Here is a 20,252-nt window from a genome sequence, read left to right on the forward strand (position 1 = left end):
GTCAGGGTATTAAAAGGAAGTATGAAGGAGCAGAGTGCCACGCATGCATCGGGGTTTTCTCACAGGGTCACTATGGCCTGTCGCATGTCCCACTAACGACTTCACTAGCACATAATTGAGCCTACCTAGGGCCATCCTAAATGTCTTAATGTTCTCAGTTCCCAGCTGATAGTCTAGCAGTTTCCACACAACCTCAAGGAAGGAGTTGCGTGCTTCAATCCAAAATTAATTTAGATTTGGGGGAGTTGAGGGGAGCGGTTCCAGCTTCCACTTAGCTCATGTCCACCTGAAGACAACCTTTCCAAATCAGTCTGCACACATGTGGGGTCTGAGAAAACCTTCCTGACCTTCCAGAATGGCACCCGACCACTCAGTGTGGTTGCAAACCAGAATGAGAAAGGAGACCCCTTCTCCCCATCCACGATATCTCAGGAGACTGAACCAAGCCAAGGTCTAGGCGTGAGCCAAGAACCCACAGGGAGTAGCCATGGGCTGTGGCACTTTGACACAAGGTTAGAAGGCTCACTTTGAAAATCTGACCAAGCATATATGCAAATCAGAATTTCTCCTGAATGTCACCTTGTCAGATTTTGAAGTTTAATGAAAACAACAGCTGTGTGTGGAACAGAAATCACCAAGAGACAGGGAAAAAAAAGGGGGGGATATCAAATAAACACATTTATGATATGTCAGTTGCTGAATATCTTCCCTGACCAAAATTTAACCTTTCTATAAAAAGTTACTTGTACATCATAAAAGATCAAATGAATATCATTAATACCCACAGCAGGAAAAAAATCAACATGTCCATGAATTTGCATTTTGCTTTTACTTGTCTTGTCAAGGCTGAGACTTTGCTCCTAAGCAAATATAATTTAGTTCGAACTACCATTAGTTGATCTGAATTTATTATCCTCTACATAAAAATTCATGATGATACTGGTAATCAAATAAATAACTTTTCTGGACTAATTATTAAACCTGAAGAGAGAAGTATCAATTGGACTTTGATTTGTCTGGCCAGACTCCATTACTAGGCTTTCATTGGTAATAGCTACAGAAGTCAAAATAAAAAAATAAATTATATTAATTTAGCCTGTCTTTCAGTTAATTTTATGGCAGAGGGGAAGGCAAAATTTCAAATTGGATGTTTACCTCAATAAGTTGGTCAATATAATCAACCTAATAGTAGCTTAATAATCAATGCAGAAACTTTTTAAAAAGACTAAATTGATTAGTCATCAAATTAAAGTTAGAATAATGACCACTTAAGTGATTTTTAAGGAGATGCCAAAGGATTATCTTATTTATTTATTCAAAATGGTTTACCCTGGGTCGTATCTCATTTTGTGGAAGGTGGTATCCATACTATGCCAGGCCTTTAATAACAGAACCACTAGAAGAAAAGCTAATCTACTAAAGGCAACTCTCATTTCCACATCCACCCATCCTCAACTCCCACAATGGAAGCTCAGCCTCCTTGAAGCAACTGTCCAGGGGAAACATATCCACGGTGGGATCGTCACTAGAAAGCAGTAACTCCAGCCAGCCCTTATCTTCACCAAAGAGAGTGCTTATGAGCAGGTTGGGGGTAAGACCTCTATTCTCATGCACTATTTGTGGTAATGTTAATTACTACAATTTCCTCGAAAAACAATAAAAAATGTCAAAATATATAGAACACCTTAAGAAGGTCTATCTGTTTGATCCAATAATTGAACTTCTAACAAGCTATCCTAGGAAAATGACCTAAATGAAATATATGGGAAAAAATATGATCAAAGATGTTCATCATAAATATTTATGATATTTTGGCCATTTGGGAACCATCTAGATGTCCAATAGCAGATGGGAAGATCAATGAATTTGGTGGGAATGCCACGCAGTTTTGTGAAAACAATGTGCATAAAGATTGTTGACTTTACTTGGAAAGTTATTTAAAATGTCTGGTGATGTGTGCTGGGTGCAAAATTCTAAACACAGTCTGATCCCAATTCTACAAAGTAATGCATATAAAAAAAGACTGAAAGGAAAAACAAGCAAATATTAATAGTAATTATCATTTGCTCATGGTAATATGTGATTTTAATTTTCTCTTTTTATACTATTTGGTATTTTCCAAAGATTTTATAGAAAGCACATGCATCCAAGAAAAAGAAGCCATTGAAAAAGTTCAAGACAGAGGGTCCTTGGTTTTCCTGCCAAATGGACAGACCTCAGAAGACACTGGGGAACACTGCGAGGCTTTTGAGCAGAGTCCATGCCCTGCCTGTCACTCACACTTGAAGTAAACCCCAGGGATGACTTCTGCATTCTACATCATACTTCTGCCCTCTTCCACCTTGGCTTTGACTTTCAGCCTTCTCTGTTTACACCGAAACACCCCTTTGGCAGTTATCTCTTCTCTGTAAACCATGCTTTCCTTCCTACTTCTCCAGCAAGACCCAGGTCCACAGTCTAGGGAGCCTCCTCCTAGCCCAGCTTAGTGGAGTCTTGGTAGTGACAAATAAGTTACCCTTGAACGCTACAGGCATGATAAAACCAACTACCAAGAAACAGGGCAAAGAAACACAGTTTTCTTAATGCATTCTACAAAAGCCTTTTACATACAGTGGACCTCCCTCCCCTCAGAGACCTGGTGCTATACCAGGCCCCCACTATCACCGATCTCTTGGGAGGTCCCCTACTGTGACAACCATTCTCAACATCTGTGCAAAGCATGCCATCTTGTGAGTGTGAGTGTACATTCACAGACTCACTGCATTTTAGCCTCGCAACTCCGTAAGGTGGGGAGATAGAATATTATTTTTCTAATGAAACCGATAAGAGAATTTCAACTAAGAGACCGAACACTGAATGGCTTATTCCTCCTGATCCTCAGGAAATGCTCATCTGTAAATAGTGACAATAATACCCACAGGTGGAGTTGTTGTCAGGATTAAACGAGATAACGTATGCGGTGTGCTGAGGACAGTGTCTTGAACAGGGGCAGCATTCAGCAATTGCCAGCTCCTGTGACTGTGAGGTCAATGGGAACTCAAGGTTACATAGCTGGGAAGTGACAGTGCCAGGCGGGGAATCCAGACCTTTTCATGCCAAGCTAGTGCTTTTAATACCTCATTCCCACACTATAAGAGCAGCATCAGGTACAGCCCATGCCCTCAAAGAATTTATAATATATTGTAGTAGGCATATCGCAACCACTTGAAACAATAAAGCCATTATTCCCACAAAAAGCTAAAGCAACAGTAATAAAAACTAGGATATAATTCTCCAATTACACAATTCTTTTGTCCATCTGCTACCCTTCCAGTGCTTTCTTATGCATACATTCCAAATATTAGGAACCCTGTGTCTCATTCCTGTTTCCAACTCAACTCCCTGAGTTGAGGGCAGGGACATGGGTAAAGAAAATAAATCTCTTTCCATCCTGACTACAGAAGATATTCTCTTCATGCATTCTGAAATACAGGAAGTTTGAGTTATTTTTAGAAACTTTTCTTCAACTTCTAAAATGTACCATTTTCAATCACATCCTTAAGTTGAAGGCTGCTTCCATCTTTAAACAGCATCCCCAATTCGATTAATCAATTGAACGTACAACATATGACACCTGGCAGTTGGTAACAAGAGAGAAGATATGAGGACAATAAACATTTTGTAGGCAACTGCAGAAAGTTTCTCATGGAGACAGACACACAGTGCACTCACACACACACACACGCGCGCGCAAAGTTGGACATCATTCTATCTCCTGTATATTCAATGTCATCACAATGGAACCCTGGATCACCAACCCTAGGCAATACTCTTTCTTTATAGAGATCTTGGCCTATTTATAAGCTGACAAAAAAAAAAAAAAAGAATTTAAAACTTTGTGTTATGGAATGTTGAAGCTTTTTTATATCAGAGGGTAATTTATTAATGAATACTTGTGATTCACATTTTGAAAAGTATTTAATATGGTGTGTATCTTTGTATTTCCAATATACACTGCCTCCTAAGACAGATAAATGACGTTCACTAATGGATGGCCCTTAGCAAAACTATGAGATGGAAAGAAGTTTTTCAGAAATACTCTCCCTCCCTTCCCTGCATGCCTGTTTCCCTAGGGGCAAAGGTGAAGGCCTCCATTCATTGAGCACCTTTGATGAGGCGGACACCTTGTGTGCTGTGCCTACTTTATGTTATCCATTTCACTCCTTACAACCTTACCACATGTATAGTAATCACCCCATTTATTCAGGAATGAGAAAACTAAGTCTCATAGAGTTTAAGTGACATGTCTCAAACAAAGAAACTGATCGGTGACTGCAGAATTCCCTCCACTTTAGGACTCCTTGGATTTCCACTCTCTGAACTACAGGCTCCCCCAACATCAGCACCCTCAGCAGCACCTGCACTAGGGACTAGATGACATCAGCTTATAAGGACAGGCCACCATTTGAGTTAATCCTCTTAGAAGCATTCCTATTCTAAAAGAGACCAGGCAGGCATGATTTCAACCAAAATCAATGGTAAAATTTGAGATGGGAGTGGGAGAAATTCAAAAAATAGAGACTCTTAAGAGATCACCTTGTCAACTTCTTTCCCGAATAACATACAGGTTAAAAACAATAAAAGCCTGAGCCTGACCTGTGGTGGCGCAGTGGATAAAGCGTCAACCTGGAAATGCTGAGGTCGCTGGTTCAAAATCCTGGGCTTGCCTGGTCAAGGCACATGGGAGTTGATGCTTCCAGCTCCTCCTCCCCTTCTCTCTCTCTGTCTCCTCTCTCTCTCTCTCTCTCTCTCTCTCTGTTTCTCCCTCTCCTCTCTAAAAAAATAAATAAATAATAAAAATAATAATAATAAAAGCCTGAGAGGAGACATGACTTTTCAGAGGTCACCCAACAAATCAGGTGCAAGCCCAGATGAGAGTCGGACTCCTGACTCAGTCCTGTTCTCTTTAACAGCACCAGTCACAAATATTCACACACAGGGTTAAAAAAAAATCCAGGCTAAACGGGAATGACTTCAATGTTGTTAGTTCATACTGGAGATTCAGAGCGCTGGCCAGACTGTCTGAGCTTGAACCCCGTGCTTACTAAGAGCGTGACCTACCTAAGGCACTCTCTCTTCCCCTTGGGTTCCTTATCAATTGTATGAGAATAACACTAGTATCTGCCTCTGAAGGTTTTCATGAGAATCCACTGTAATCATCTAGCTAGAGTTCTTATTTCTTTGTGCTCACATATAGTAAACACTGAATAAATGTTAGATATTACTATCATAATTAAAATTATTTTTACTGTTAATATTACTAGTTCACAAAACGACTGTTAATACTTTCACTTTGGTGAAAATGCTCTTTCTCTTCTCCAGAGGTAGCCGTTGACAGTCTCAGTACAAGGTTAGCACTAGGAATGAAGAAATTACCTTTAAAAAGTTAAAAGTGCCTACTGAGTATTTTCATTTGATGTTCAGAGTCAAAATTCCCCATCTTTCTCAAACTCACTCTTTCTCATTTACTTTCTTTTCCTCCTAGTCTTACAGATATTCAATTAATATTGTATTAGTTTTAGGCATACAACATAACAATTTTGCGATAGATAGACAGACAGGTAGATAGATAGATAGATAGATAGATAGATAGATAGATAGATAGATGACAGATAGCCACAATAAGTTAACATCAATCACTTAACATAGTAACACATTTTTTCCCTGATGAGAACTTTTAAGACCTACTCTCTTAGCAACTTTCGATTATAAAATACAGTATTGTTAACTAGAGTCACCATGTTAACATTAAATCCTCAGAACTTATCATACAACTGAAATTTTGTGCCTTTTCACCATCTTTGCCCATTTTGTTCACCCGCACGCTCCATCTCTGTTCTCTGTACCTGTGAGTTCAGTTTTTTTTTTTTAATTAGAAAACACATACAAGTGAGATCAAGCACTTGTCCTTCCCTGATCTATTTCACTTAGTATAATAACTTCAAGATCCATCCATGTTGTTGCAAATGGCAGGGTTTCTTTTTCTGTCTTAGTAGCTGAATAATATCTCCTTATATATATATGAATACACACACACATACATATGCAGATACATATCACATCGTCATTATCCATGTATCCACTGCTGACCCCTTTGGTTGTTTCCATGTCTTGGCTTTGCAATGAACAAGAAAGCATAGATATCTTTTAGAGAAATGATCGTCTTCCCTTCAGATAGATACCCAGAAGTGGGATTGTGGGATCATCTGGTAGCCCTACTTTAAATTGTTGAGGAATCTCCATGCTGTTTTCCACAGTGGCTACATTCCCACCAACAGTGCATGAGGATTCCCTTTTCTCCACATCCTCGTCAACACTTGTTATCTCTTGTTTTTACTGCTTTGTTTTGTTTTGTTTTGATAATAGCTGTTCTAACAGGTGTGAGGTGACATCTCATTGTGGTTTTGATTTGCATTTCCCTGATGATTAGTGATGTTGAGCATCTTTTCATGTATCTGCTGGCCATCTGTCTGTCTTCTGTAGAAAAAAATATCTATTCAGTTCCTATCAGACTGTTTTTTTTTTGCTATGAAGTTGTATGAGTTCTTTACATATTTTGGATATTAACCTCTTATAAAATATATTATTTGCACACAGTTTCTCTCACTTTCTGAGTCGTCTTTTTGTTTTATTGATGGTTCCCTTCGCTGTGCAGAAGCAGTTCACTTTGATGTGTGGTTCTACTTGTTTGTTTTTGTTGCCTTTGCTCTGCTGATACATTTTTTTTTTTAAATCATTGTCCAAGACCAATAGCTTAACCCTATATTTTCTTTTAGGAGTTTTATGGTTTCAGCTCTTACATTTAAGTCAATCCACTTTGAGTTGATTTTTGTGTTTGTTATAAGACAGTGGCTCAGCCTTTTTTTGCATATGGCTGTCAGGTTTTCTTAGCCTCATTTATTGAAGAGAACAGCCTTTCTCCATTGTATATTCTTGGTTCCTGTGTCATAAATTAATTGATTGTAGATGCATGAGTTTATTTCTGGGCTCTTTCTTCTGTCACATTGATCTATGTATCTGTTTTTATGCCAACACCACATTGTTTCGATTACTGTAGCTTCAAAATGTAGTTTGAAACCAGGAAGTGCAATGCTTCCAACTTTGTTCTTTCTCAAGATTGCCTTGACTATTCAAAGCCTTTTGGGGCTCCATACAAATTTTAGGATTGTTTTACTCCTATGGAAAATGCCACTTGAATTTTGATAGGGTTGCAATGAATGTGCAGACTGCTGTGGTAGTATGAATGTATTAACAATATTAATTCTTCCGATGATTAGCATGAAACATCCCATTTATTCATGTATTCTTCCATTTTTTTCATCAATGGCTTAACTTTTCAGTGTACAAGTCTTTAACTTCTTTTTTTTAATTTTATTTATTGATTTTAGCGAGAGAGAAAAGGAGAAAGAGAGAGAGACAGGAACATCAATCTGTTCCTGTGTGCGCCCTGACCAGGGATCAAATTGGCACCCTCTGCACTTTAAGACAGTGCTTCAACCAACTGAGCTACCTGGCCAGGGAAGTCTTTAACTTCTTGATCAAATTTATTCCTAAGTATTTTATTCTTTTTAATGTAATTATAAACGAGCTTGCTTTCTTAATTCCTCTTTCCAATAGTTCAGTATTAGTGTATAGAAATGCAGCTGATTTCTGTATATTGCTTTGTGTCCTACAACTTTACTGAACTCAATTATTAGTTCTAACAGTTTGTGTGTGTGTAATCTTTAGGGTTTTGTATTTATAATATCAAGTTATCCACAAATAGGGACTGTTTTACTTCTTTCTTTCTGGTTTGGATGACTTTTCTTTTTTTTTTTTTTTTCTTGCCTAAGTGTTCTAGGACTTCCAGTACTCTGTTGCATAAAGTGATAAGAGTGGGTATTCTTGTCTTATTCCTAATCTTACAGGAAAAACTTTCAGTTGAAATTCCCCATCTTTCTCAAACCTATTTGTTCTCATCTAATTTATTAATTCAGTTAGAAGCCTGACCATATCTAGACATCTAGTCTTCCTACACTGCAATCCACTTGACGACCTAGTGCCACTGACTGTCCCTCTGAAACGGCTCTCTGAAGATCTCCCTCATCTCCTTCCCTATTCTTCCAGCTTCAGGCACAAACAACTTCATTGGCGACGAACGGGGGGGGGGGGGAGGAGACAAGACTGGATCACACCAGTGGTCTAAAAGCTGTGTTCATTTCTCTTTGTAACCCCACCTACTCACCACCTCCAAAGTCACTTTTGCAAAATACAAATCAGATCAAATCATTGCTCCCATAAAGACTATACAGTTTCTCCTCAACAAGGTATATTCACAACCCAGGTGAACTGACCCCCCCCCCCTTCCTCTGCCAAAGTCCCCTGCCACCTCCCCATTTCAGAATACCTAGACATTTTTTGAACATGACCTTTCCTTCCACGTGGAATGCCTAGCCCCTTCAGTAGAGAACTCCAGGTGCCTACTGGGATCCGGTCCAAAGGCGGACTCTGTAGGTTCTTCCAGATTGTCTCCACCCTCCTCTTCCTGGGCTCCACTGAACCTGTTCCTTTGTCCATTAAACCCTCACCATACGAGCATTACCACTTATTTTCTTATTCTTTTTGTTCCATTGATTTCTGCAAGGCAGGGCCCTCAGTCATTCAGTCTTTGGCACAGGCCTACATAGCCCACAGTAGATGCTTAACAAATAACTGTTGATAAACTGAGTGGATGGTACAGAAAGTGTAGGAAATGAGACCGCAGCAAGTGTCAAAGTTGTTTTCAACAAAGCTCATTTCTGTAGTATATATCAGTGGTCCCCAACCTTTTTGGGTCCACAAACCGGTTTAATGTCAGAAAATATTTTCAAGGACCGGCCTTTAGGGTGGGACGGATAAATGTATCACGTGACCGAGACAAGCGTCAAGAGTGAGTCTTAGACGGATGTAACAGAGGGAATCTGGTCATTTTTTAAAGATAAAACATTGTTCAGGCCTGGCCTGTGGTGGCGCAGTGGATAAAGCGTCAACCTAGAAATGCTGAAGTTGCCGGTTCGAAACCCTGGGCTTGCCTGGTCAAGGCACATATAAGAGTTGATACTTCCAGCTCCTCCCCTTCTCTCTCTTTGTCTCTCTCTCTCTCTTCTCTCTCCCTCTCTGTCTCTGTCTCTCCCTCTCTCTCTCCTCTCTAAAAATGAATAAACAAAATTAAATTAAATTTTTAAAAAAATTCTGGTTTAAAAAAAAAAAAAAGGTACCGGTCTGCGGCCTGGGGGTTGGGGACCACTGTTATATATGACTAACTGCAAATGATTGTTCCAGCGGTTTTTTAAAAGAGTGTAAACTACTTGCAAATGACAAAGTTCTCAAGTTCCCACTTATGCCTGTTAAATGTTCATCAGTGGAGAGAGCCACGCCCTCCCAGATTTAGTTGAGCTCTGAAGGACCTGCACACACAAGCATTTTGAAAGTTCTTGGGATTCTGTATTCAGTTAAGGATACTTTTCCCTCACAAAATTCTATGGACTGAATTCAGGCAGTTGGTGGTCAATAAATGCAGATTTGATTTGCAGTGGATTTAAAAGCAAAGTGCACCTCACATTTCAGACTAATTCAGCTCAATGACTGATCATACTTAATAGCTCTAAGGCTAAAGAAAATCTATGTATAGACTGAAAAGCAGCCAAATGTTCCCTCCTCTGCCTTGCTCCACAGTGACAGGCGTTCCCAAACTATAGCCCCTGGGCTGCATGCGGCCCCCCGCCGCACTTCCAGAAAGGAAGTCATTGGTGGTCAGTGAGAGGAGCACTGTATGTGGCGGCCCTCCAACGGTCTGAGGGACAGTGAACTGGCCCCCTGTGTAAAAAGTTTGGGGTCCCCTGCCATAGTCAGTGCTGACCTGCTTCTTGATCATTTCCAGCGCCTAGATTTTCCCAACTTTGCTGTGTCCCCAGAATGGAATCAGCACTAGCAAAGTGTTGCCCTGTGTCTGTGGTGCATCTGTCCTCAGTTTTGAAGTTGATGTCATATGTGCAAAAGTTAGACTGAATTATTTTAAATGTCCCACTTTTCCTAAAGCTTCCCCTCTGTGTGGCAGGGTAAGTGGGATTCTGGCTGAAGGAAGGGAGAAGTGTGGGCTGGAATGTTCTAGCATGCTTTCATCTCTCATGGTGGGACTGTATCCCCAGAAACTTTTGTTTTTACTAAAACGACACTTTAAAAAGCTCTGGTTTTTGAAGTCTGTTGAACATTTCTATCCCAATGTAGGAAACAGAAAAGATTCAAAGCATGCACTCTGCCTTATAATTCATTTTGGGATAAGAAAAAGACGGCAGTGCCTTGGAGAATAAATCATTAACTAAAAGTCAAACCGAGACACCTTGGAGACCATTGAGACCAGGAGGCAGCAGAGGGATCAGGTGGCTGAGATTTGCTTGTTCCCTCTGGTGACTTCCCGAGCGAAGCATCCCACAGGCAGGACGAACTCAGCACACTGTGCTCCCTTCTATTTCACTTTTCCAACTTGAAGTTATTTTTAGATGACCCAAGCCAGCTAATCCCAGGCAGGACAATTCCCGCTGCTGCGCCTCAAAGCACCTTCCCCTCCCCAGCATTTTCCTTTCAGCGCTGGGAAACGAGTCCCTCGATTTTCTCCTTTGCTCGCTGAGTTCAGTCCACCTCCCCTAACCACCACTCCAAACACCAGTCCTGGGAACAACAGTCAAGACGTCTTTCTTTATTCTCCACTTATGCACCTGCTGCTGCTACTGAGAAGGCGAACCCTGGGACCACTAGGAATGGGGAAGAGCTTCCTAAAGACCCGCGCTTTCCAGAAGGGGGTCAGGAGAGACCTCTGTCCCCACTGCCACCTCGAGAGCTTACAACTGAATTGGAAGACCCCCGCCACACACACACACACACACACACACACACCCCACACACACACCCCTCCGCTGCCTTCCCCTGCCCATTCCCTCACGCGGGCGCGCTTGCCCGCCCCCTGCCACGGTACCGGGCACCGGCGGAGCAGCCCTGGCAGGACCCGGTGCAGGGACCAGCCGGCCGGCGCGGTTACATAACCGACCTGATGGGCGTCCGCGATGCGCCGGCCGGAACAGAGGTGGCTCCGGAGGTCCGCGGGGGGCCGGCGACTGCGGGCGCGGTGCTGCCGGCTCACCTGGCGGCGCGTGCGAGCGCGCGTGGGGCAGGCGCGGTGCCCCGGGCCTGGGTGTGGGCCGTGCGCAGCGCGCCCCGCCTCCTGCTCTCCGGTCCGTGGGGCCGTGGGTCCCTGCCGCCTGCCGGCTCCTCTCCACCGCCGCCGCGCAGTCACCGGGACAAAGCGGCTCCGGGGAGGGGCCGAGCCGGCGGCTTTCGCAGGAGCCAGCCGAGATGGGCGCGCCCCCAGCTCCGACTCATCGGGCCAACCTCCAATCAGACCCCGGGAAACCGAAAGCCCCTGTCTGGCCTTTCCCATCTCCTCCTCCCTTGACCCGCGCCCCGACTGGCCCCCAACCCGGCCTACCTCCCGGGGACCCACTCTACCCTCCGCCCCTTGTCCGCTCGTTTTCACTGGGGGTCCCAGAAGGGGGTGGAGACCTTCTGGGGACCCAACGCAGGAGCCTGTCCACAAAAGTCCCGGCCTCAGCGAGGAAGGGCTTCTCGGGGTGGCAGCCGGGGTGGAGGGTTTCTTGGGGCTCGATTTGGGGAAGGGGCTGATTGGGGAGCGCAGAGTGATGGGCAGCGACAGCAAGAAGAAACTACCCGAGGAGCAAGCTGTGTGTGGGGAGTACTAGCAGAGAGACTTCTTATGAGCGGACCGAGCCCCCCAACCACCCCACCCCCACCCCACCCCACCCCACTCCCGACTCCCGCCAATGTCGGGTAGACCCTGGAAGGTCCTCCCGGCGTTCGCGCGGGGTGGGCGCTGGCGCCCTCTGGCTGGAGCCCTGCGCCTGCCCGGACCACGGGGCTGAAGGTGCCCTGTGCGGGCTTCACAGCTTTGCCAGGATTCGCAGCCACCAGACCTGGGGACAGAAGGGCTTCAAGAACTCCTATTGTGTGAGATCCTGTGGCACAACGAATGAGAAGCTTGGATCGTACAGTAAATGGCTGCATGTGAAACAGAATCTAGGGTAGATTTGTTGTTCAACAAACTTAACGCCCGCGGAAGTCTCTGCTTGACAAAATAAAGCAATTCAGGGCCGGCAGGGAGCCTGTGGCTTATGGGCCGTACCCATGCGGGCAGGGCTGAGTCTCATGGCAAGAAAATGTCAAAGTAGGGCAAGTTTTGAAAATTGAAGGAAGAAGGTGGGTGTGTAGACAAACCTGAGTGAGGAAATGAGTACCAGATTTAAGTCACTTTTGTTTTCTGTCATCTTTCTAATTGTTACATAAAAAGGCCTTATTCCTTTTTCTTTTTATGCCTCCCTGTTTTCTAAAACAATATTAATATTGGATTAAAGCAATCTATAAATTTCACAATTATTCTTCATTCACTCAGACACCATATTGTTTTTCCTTGCAAGGTTGATATGGAAAAAGCATACTTTAAAAATAAAAAAGGATGGCCCTGGCGGGTTGCTCAGTGGATAGAGCATCAGCCTGGCATATGGACGCCCTGGGTTCCATCCCCCATCAGGACACACAGGAGAAGTGACCATCTGCTTCTCCTCCCCACCCTCTCCCCCTTCTCTGTTCGCCTCTGCAGCCAGTGGCTTGATTGGTTCCAGTGTGGCTCCTGGTGCTGAGTATAGCTCCCTTAGAGCCTATCAGCCTCAGGCACTATTTGGGTACTGGAGCATCAGCCCCAGATGGGGTAACTGGGTGGATCCCAGTGGGGGCGCATGCAGCAGTCTGCCTCACTACCTCCCCTGCTCTCACTGAAAAAGCAAAGAAAAAGAAAAGGTAGACCTAGAATCTTCTCTCTGATTAATCTTCATTAATATAAATAAAGACAGAATTTCAGAGTTGAAAATGAACTTAGAGTCTTACTCTCCCAAACTTCTTCTGAATGCATAAATCAATAAATAGTCACTGATTTAGATGAATTGCAGTAGTCTCTCCTCATCCAGTTTTGCTTTCCTCTATTTCAGTTACCTGTGATCAGCCACAGTCCAAAATGTTAAGTGGAAAATTCCAGAAATAAACAATGCATAAGTTTTAAATTGTGCGCCAGTCTGAGTAGCTTGGTGAAATCTGTTCTGTCTTGCCCAGAGATGTGAATCACCCCTTTGTCCAGTGTACCCTATATACCAGGGGTCCCCAAACATTTTACACAGGGGGCCAGTTCACTGTCCTTCAGACCGTTGGAGGGCCAGACTATAAAAAAAAAACTATGAACAAATCCCTATGCACACTGCACATATCTTATTTTAAAGTAAAAAAACAAAACGAGAACAAATACAATATTTAAAATAAAGAACAAGTAAATTTAAATCAACAAACTGACCAGTATTTCAATGGGAACTATGCTCCTCTCACTGACCACCAATGAAAGAGGTGCCCCTTCCGGAAGTGTGGCAGGGGCCGGATAAATGGCCTCAGGGGGCCGCATGTGGCCTGCGGGCCAGGCTGTAGTTTGGGGACCCCTGCTATATACCCTGCCCACAGTTAACCCCATAGTAGCCAACTGGATGATTAGATCAATTGTCAAAGTACCACAGGGTTTGTGTTCAAGAAATCCTTTCTTTGCTTAACAATGGCCTCAAAGTTGGAAAAAAAATAGTGATGCCAGCAATTTAGATATGCCAAAGAGAAGATGCAAAGCACTTTCTTTATGTGAGAAGGTAAAAGGAAAGAAAATATCCCACACTTACGTCAAAAAGATAAACTGTAAGAATAAATCTCCTATTCGTGAAATTGCCTAATTAATAAATTAAACTCCATCATAGGTAAGTACATATGTATAGGAAAAGAGAGAGTGTATATAAGGTTCAGTATAGTGTATATAGAGTTCAGTACTATCCATGGTTGAGGGCATCTACTGGTGGATCTTGGAAAGTATCTCCTGCACGTAAGACGGAACTACTGTACTTTTTTGATAGAATTGTCTGAACAGGCATCCTTGTGTTGAGTTCAAACTTACCTTCTTAGGATTTTCTCTCATTGAGTCTAGTTTAATTTCTGAAGCCACAAAGACAGAGTCCAATTTCTTTCCCAATTGACCAACCGTCTTTCAAATATGTGAAGATGGCCATCACACCTCCCTCAGTCCAAGCCCTCCTCTCTGACTAAAACAGCGCTGATCCTTTCAACAAAACCTCCCTTTCAGTAGTTCCTACACTGTCCAGCCACCTAAAGACTTTCATCTTAGTAGAATCTATTTGGTAAATATATATTTACATATAAAATTTTCTAGTTATACTAAGAGACATTGATAAGAGTGTGGTGGTTACGGGGAGGAGGGGGGAATGGGAGAGGGATAGGGGGTGGGGAGGGGCACAAAGAAAACAAGATAGAAGGTGACAGAGGACAATCTGACTTTGGGTGGTGGGTATGCAACATAATTGAACGACAAGATAACCTGGACTTGTTATCTTTGAATATATGTATCCTGATTTATTGATGTCACCCCATTAAAAAAATAAAATTATTTAAAAAAAAATTTTCTAGTTATAGAAGTAATATACTTATTGTAGAAATTTTGAAAAGTTAGAAAAAGCAGATTCAATGTGAGGTTTAAAGCAGGGGTAGTAAACCTTTCTATACCTACCACACACTTTTGTATCTCTGTTAGTAGTAAAATTTTCTAACCACCCACCGGTTCCACAGTAATGATGATTTATAAAGTAGGGAAGTCACGTTACTTCATAAAATTTATAAAGCAGAGTTACAGCAAGTTAAAGCATATAATAATAATTACTTACCAACTACTTTGTGTCAGATTTTCGCTAAGTTTGGCAGAATAAATATTTATAAAACAACTTACTATAGTTAAATCTATCTTTTTATTTATACTTTGGTTGCTCCACTACCGCCTACCATGAAAGCTGGAATGCCCACTAATGGGCGGTAGGGACCAGGTTGACTACCACTGGTTTAAAGGAAGGAATACCCGTAAAGCATTGAGCACAAGGCCTGGCCCACAGTGGCACTCGATGTACATTAGCTGTTACAAAAATAAACACGGGCATTTCCCAACCACTCAGGTACAAGTACTCTTATTTCTCAAGGACTTTATTTGTTAGAGTTTAAAAATAAACTTAATGGAGTTAACTGCAAAATCGAGTGAAAGATACAGAGATTTCCCCTGCCCCCATACATGCATAGCTTCCCCCATTGTCAGCATCCCCTACCAGGGGGGTGCATTTAATACAATAGATGAGCTCACATGGATACATTATCAACCAAAGTCCATATTCTACAGTTGGGTTCACTTGTGGGCTTTATAGCAGTGGTCCTCAACCCCCAGGCCACGGACCGGTACTGGTCCGTGGGCCATTTGGTACTGGTCCGCAGAGAAAGAATAAATAACTTACATTATTTCCGTTTTATTTATATTTAAGTCTGAACAATGTTTTATTTTTTAAAAATCACCAGATTTCCTCTGTTACATCCGTCTAAGACTCACTCTTGAAAGCTTGTCTCAGTCACGTGATACATTTATCCATCCCACCCTAAAGGCCAGTCCATGAAAATATTTTCTGACATTAAACCAGTCCGTGGCCCAAAAAAGGTTGGAGACCACTGCTTTATAGTCTTTGAGGTTGGACAAGGGCGTACTGATATATTCACCATTACAGCCTCAGTAAAACAGAATAGTTCCACTGCCCTAAGAATCCTGTGCTCTGCCTCTTCATACTGGCCTCCCCACTACCTCAGGACAACCACTGGGGTTTTAACTGTCTCCATAGTTTTGCCCTTCCCAAAATGTCATATAGTTAGATTCATACAGCATGTAGCCTTTTTAGATTGGCTTCTTTCACTTGGAAATATGCATTTAAGAGTCACGTGTTTTTATAGTTTGTTCTTTTTAGTGTTGAATAATATATATTCCATAGTCTGGATTTACTTATATGTTCACCTACTGAAAGGAGTCTTGGTTGCTTCCAAGTTTTGACAATTACGTATGAAGCCACTATAAACATCTGTGTGCAGGTTTTTTGTGGACATATTTTTCAGCTCGTTTTCAGCATGATTGCTGGTTTGTATTGTAAGACTATGTTTTGTAACAAACCACCAAACTGTTATCCAAAGTGGCTATAACAGTTGCATCCCCACTAGCAATGAATGAGAGTTCCTATTGCTACACGTACTCACTCGGTGTTTTGGAATTTCACCATTCTAATAAGTGTGTAGTGAAATCTCATTATTGTTTTAATTTACAGTTTTGTAATGACATATAATGGCTGTTGAACAGTTTTTTATTTGCTTATTTGCCATTTATGTATTTTCTTTGGTGAGGTCTCTGTTCAGATATTTTGCCCTTTCTTAATTGGGTTCTTTTCTTATTCTTTTTATTGTTTTAAGAGTTCTTTTTTATTTTGTTTTATTTTTATTTTTTATTTTGAGAGACAGGCAGACAGACAGACACGGACAGACACACAGGAAGGGAGAAAGATGAGAAACATCGACTCATAGTTGTGACTCTTTAGTTGTTCATTGATTGCTTTCTCATATATGCCTTGACTAGGGGGTTCCAGCTGAGCCAGTGACCTCCTGCTCAAGCCGGTGACCTTGGGCTTCAAGCCAGTGACCTTTGGGCTCAATCCAGTGACCATGGGGTCATGTCTATGACCCCACGCTCAAACTGGTGAGCCTGCGCTCAAGCCAGCCACCTTGGGGTTTTGAACCTGGGTCCTCGGCATCCCAGGTAGATGCTCCATACACTGAGCCACCGCCTGGTCAGGCTTAAGAGTTCTCTTATAATTTTGAATAACAGTCCCTTATAAAATATGTATTTTGCAAATAATTTTTTCAATTTGTGGCTTGACTTTGCATTCTCTTCACAGTCTCTTCTACAGGGCAGAAATTTTTACTTTTAATCAAGTTCCACTTATTTATGATTTATTTCATGAATTGTGGCATTAGTGTTTCATCTGAAAGGGCATTATGATACCCAAAGTCATTTAGATTTTCTTCTATATTATGTCTTAAGAGTTTTATAGTTTTGCATTTTACATTTAGGTTTATGATCCATTTTGAGATAATTTTTGTAAAGTGTGCAAGGTCTGTGTCTAGATTTTTTTTTTTTTGCATGTGGATGTTCATTTGTTCCAGCACCACTTGCTGAAAAGTCTCTCTCTTTATTATATTGCCTTATTACCTTCACTCCATCTTCAAAAATCAGTTGACTATGTTTATATGAATCTAGTTCAGAGCTCTCTATTCTGTTCCATTCATCTATTTGTCTGTTCTTTCACTAGTCTTGATCATTGAAGCTTTATAGTAAATCTTGAAGTCGGAGTATGTCAGTCCTTTGATTTTGTTCTTCTCCCTCAATGTTGTGCCGGTTATTCTGAGTCTTTTGCCTCTCTTTATAAACTTTAGAATCAGTTTGTCCACATCCACAAAATAACTTGCTGGGATTTTAATTAAGATTGCATTGACTCTATAGATCAAGTTGGCGAAAACAGACATCTTAACTTTAGTGCCTTCTTATCTACGAGCGTGAAATATTTTTCCACTTATCTAGGGTTTTAAAAAATTTTTCTTTAATCAGAACTTTGTAGTTTTCTTCATATGGATTACATAAATATTTTGTTAGAGATGACTATGTATTTCATTTTGGTAAGCTCTGCCCAGTTTTCATTGGTATGTGTGTGTGTGTAGAGTGTTAGGAGTACATTATACATTCTGGATATGAATCTCTTACCAGCTATATGATTTGCAAGTGTATTCTCCCATATTTTTGAGTTGTCTTATCTCTTTCTTGATAGTGTCCTCACTATCAAGTACAAAGTTTTTTAAAAATATTTTTATGAAGTCAGTTTATCTATTTTTGTTTTTTATGCTTTTAGTGTCAACTATAACTTTATTTTTATGGATATATATATATATATAGTATTTCTGATAGCTGTAATTTTTTCTTTTTTTAACTTACAGAAAATTTGCAAAAATAATGCCAAGAACTCTTATACACCCTTTGCTAGAATCCTATTTATGAAAAGATTCAGGAGAAAATATTGTCTTTTACCCAGTCGTCACGTTTCTCTAATCTCCTTTCATCAAGACAGTGTTTTTAGCAGTTTTGAGATTCTAGCCCGGTCATTTTGGAGAAGCCCCCGCCACTCGGGTTTGTCTGATATTGCCTCAGGATTACACTGAGGTGGGATATTGTAGGCCAGAAAATCACAAAAGTGCTGCTGTGTTCTTGTATCTTATGTGTGATACATGGTGTTGATTTGTTACATTAATATTTTTCTGCTTTTATCTTTTTTTGTACACTGATTAGTTGGTATTCTACTATAAGAAAGAGTTTTTCTTTTCATTTATTTATTTAGTGATATTATTGTTCACTCACAGACTTAGTTTATTCAGCAGGCCATAATCTGTTGCTATCATTAGTTATTTGATACTCATCCTCCCAGATTTGCCCATTGGAAAACGCTTCAAGCAGCTTTTTGTTTCCAATGATATATCCCCATAACTGAGTGTTTTCTTACTTTCTGGTACATGATAGTCTAGGCTCAACTTATTCTTTCTCAGCCCAAGCCTTGAAATCAACCATTTTTCTAACAAGTTCTGGTTTGTTTTTCTTTTTTGTTGTTGGTGGAGAATGGTAATTAGAAGCCAAGGTTTAGATGCTAAGTATGACTTATTGCTGTGTGGGTACTATTTTTTAGGGTCTTCTCAGTAAAAGGGCTGGGAAATATATGCATAAATACACAAATATAATCATATATGTATGTATATAAATTTACATCTTGATTTCTACATTTATCTCTATGTATTGAAAACCATGGGTTTATAACTATCCTGCAATTCTGATCTAACACCATAGGCTTTATTCTAATGTTTCTTCTCTGGCAATGGGAAAGCATGGCTCCCATTATCGTCAATATATTTCTCTATTTGTTCAATCTTCTACGAGGACACTGCCCTAGTCAGTTACCCTCTTTTACAGGCCTCAACTCCTACTGAAACACTTCACTAGTCTGGCTTCCTCTCATGTTTTAACTACCGTACTACAAGAAAGAAAAGAAAGAAAGCAGACTTTTTAGTAAAGAGTTGAATATGAAGATCCATGTCAAGTCTAATTAAAACAAGGTAAAGGGGGCCAATTACACCCGTTGTCCTGAATACTATTTTTATTAATTTTTAAGTGCCAAAATGGTTATTTTGCTTTCAATCACTCAGTTAATTCATGTTGAATTTACTGTCTACTATACACTGTCAGTATTTTTCATATACTTTACTGTTAAACTAAATAAATACCTGCCCCCAAATTCACCCACATTCTTTATCTCTGTAATAGAATTCTTATCCAAAATGATTCTTTCTGGTAAAATGATTTACCCACCTGAAAGCATTCAGCTCTTAATTTTTTCTTCAGTGTGTTTAATATCTGCCATCCAGATTTGTGTCAATGACTAATTTCCAATATGTATATATATCTTCATTCAAATAATTGATAAAATTGAATGAGGTTAGAGCCTGCGAACCACCCTTGAGACTTCCAGCAATGCCACCAACTGTCAAAGGGCAGTTGGGGTCTATGCTCATTTTAGGTGAATCTCTAGGTGGCTTTCCCACAATACATAGTCCCCCTGAGATTCTGATACTCTTCCCCAGATACCCATGCTTCTCTCTCTTTTCCCTTCCATGCAGAGTTGAGTCATTGCTCTTGTAACTGAACATTATTAATATAAGCAAATTGTATCTCTTAGGTCTATTGGGGAAAATAGATTGAGAATTGCCACTCTTCATTTATAGAACTCTTTGTTTAAGAATATTCAAAGCAATTAAAATATATGTATTCAGAAAAATACAAAAATAAAATATATGTATTTGTCTATGTGGCAAACATTCATTTCCTCACTTAACAAATACCTACTGAGGATCCACCATACTGCGGTCAGTGCTGGAGAGACAGCCATGAAGAAGACAAAGTCTTTGTCTTCATGGAGCTTATATTCTTAAGTGAAATATATATTTTCCTCCCAAGTTTGCCTAATGCATTATTCCTGACTTAGAGAAAAATGTAATTTATGAAGTGTAAAATTTATTAAAAGTTACTTGTGACCCAGCAAGGATTTCATATTTTCTAAAGATACATACTCAGGTTATTTTTTCAA

General features: G+C 40.9%; 1 protein-coding gene across 2 annotated transcripts in view; it reads right to left on the reverse strand.

Annotated features, from left to right (window-relative positions):
- Positions 1-11,364, reverse strand: part of RCAN2 (regulator of calcineurin 2) — a 259,366-nt gene extending 248,002 nt beyond the window's left edge. The window contains exon 1 of one of the 2 annotated variants that reach the window (XM_066251871.1): positions 11,195-11,364. The gene's annotated coding sequence lies outside the window, so the exon portion shown is untranslated. Of the gene's footprint in view, positions 1-11,101 lie in introns of both variants that reach the window. The other variant, XM_066251861.1, reaches the window with a different exon arrangement.
- Between the last annotated feature and the right edge of the window lie 8,888 nt (positions 11,365-20,252).

The sequence above is a fragment of the Saccopteryx bilineata genome, chromosome 1, assembly GCF_036850765.1.
Source record: "Saccopteryx bilineata isolate mSacBil1 chromosome 1, mSacBil1_pri_phased_curated, whole genome shotgun sequence".
Lineage (NCBI taxonomy): Eukaryota > Metazoa > Chordata > Mammalia > Chiroptera > Emballonuridae > Saccopteryx > Saccopteryx bilineata.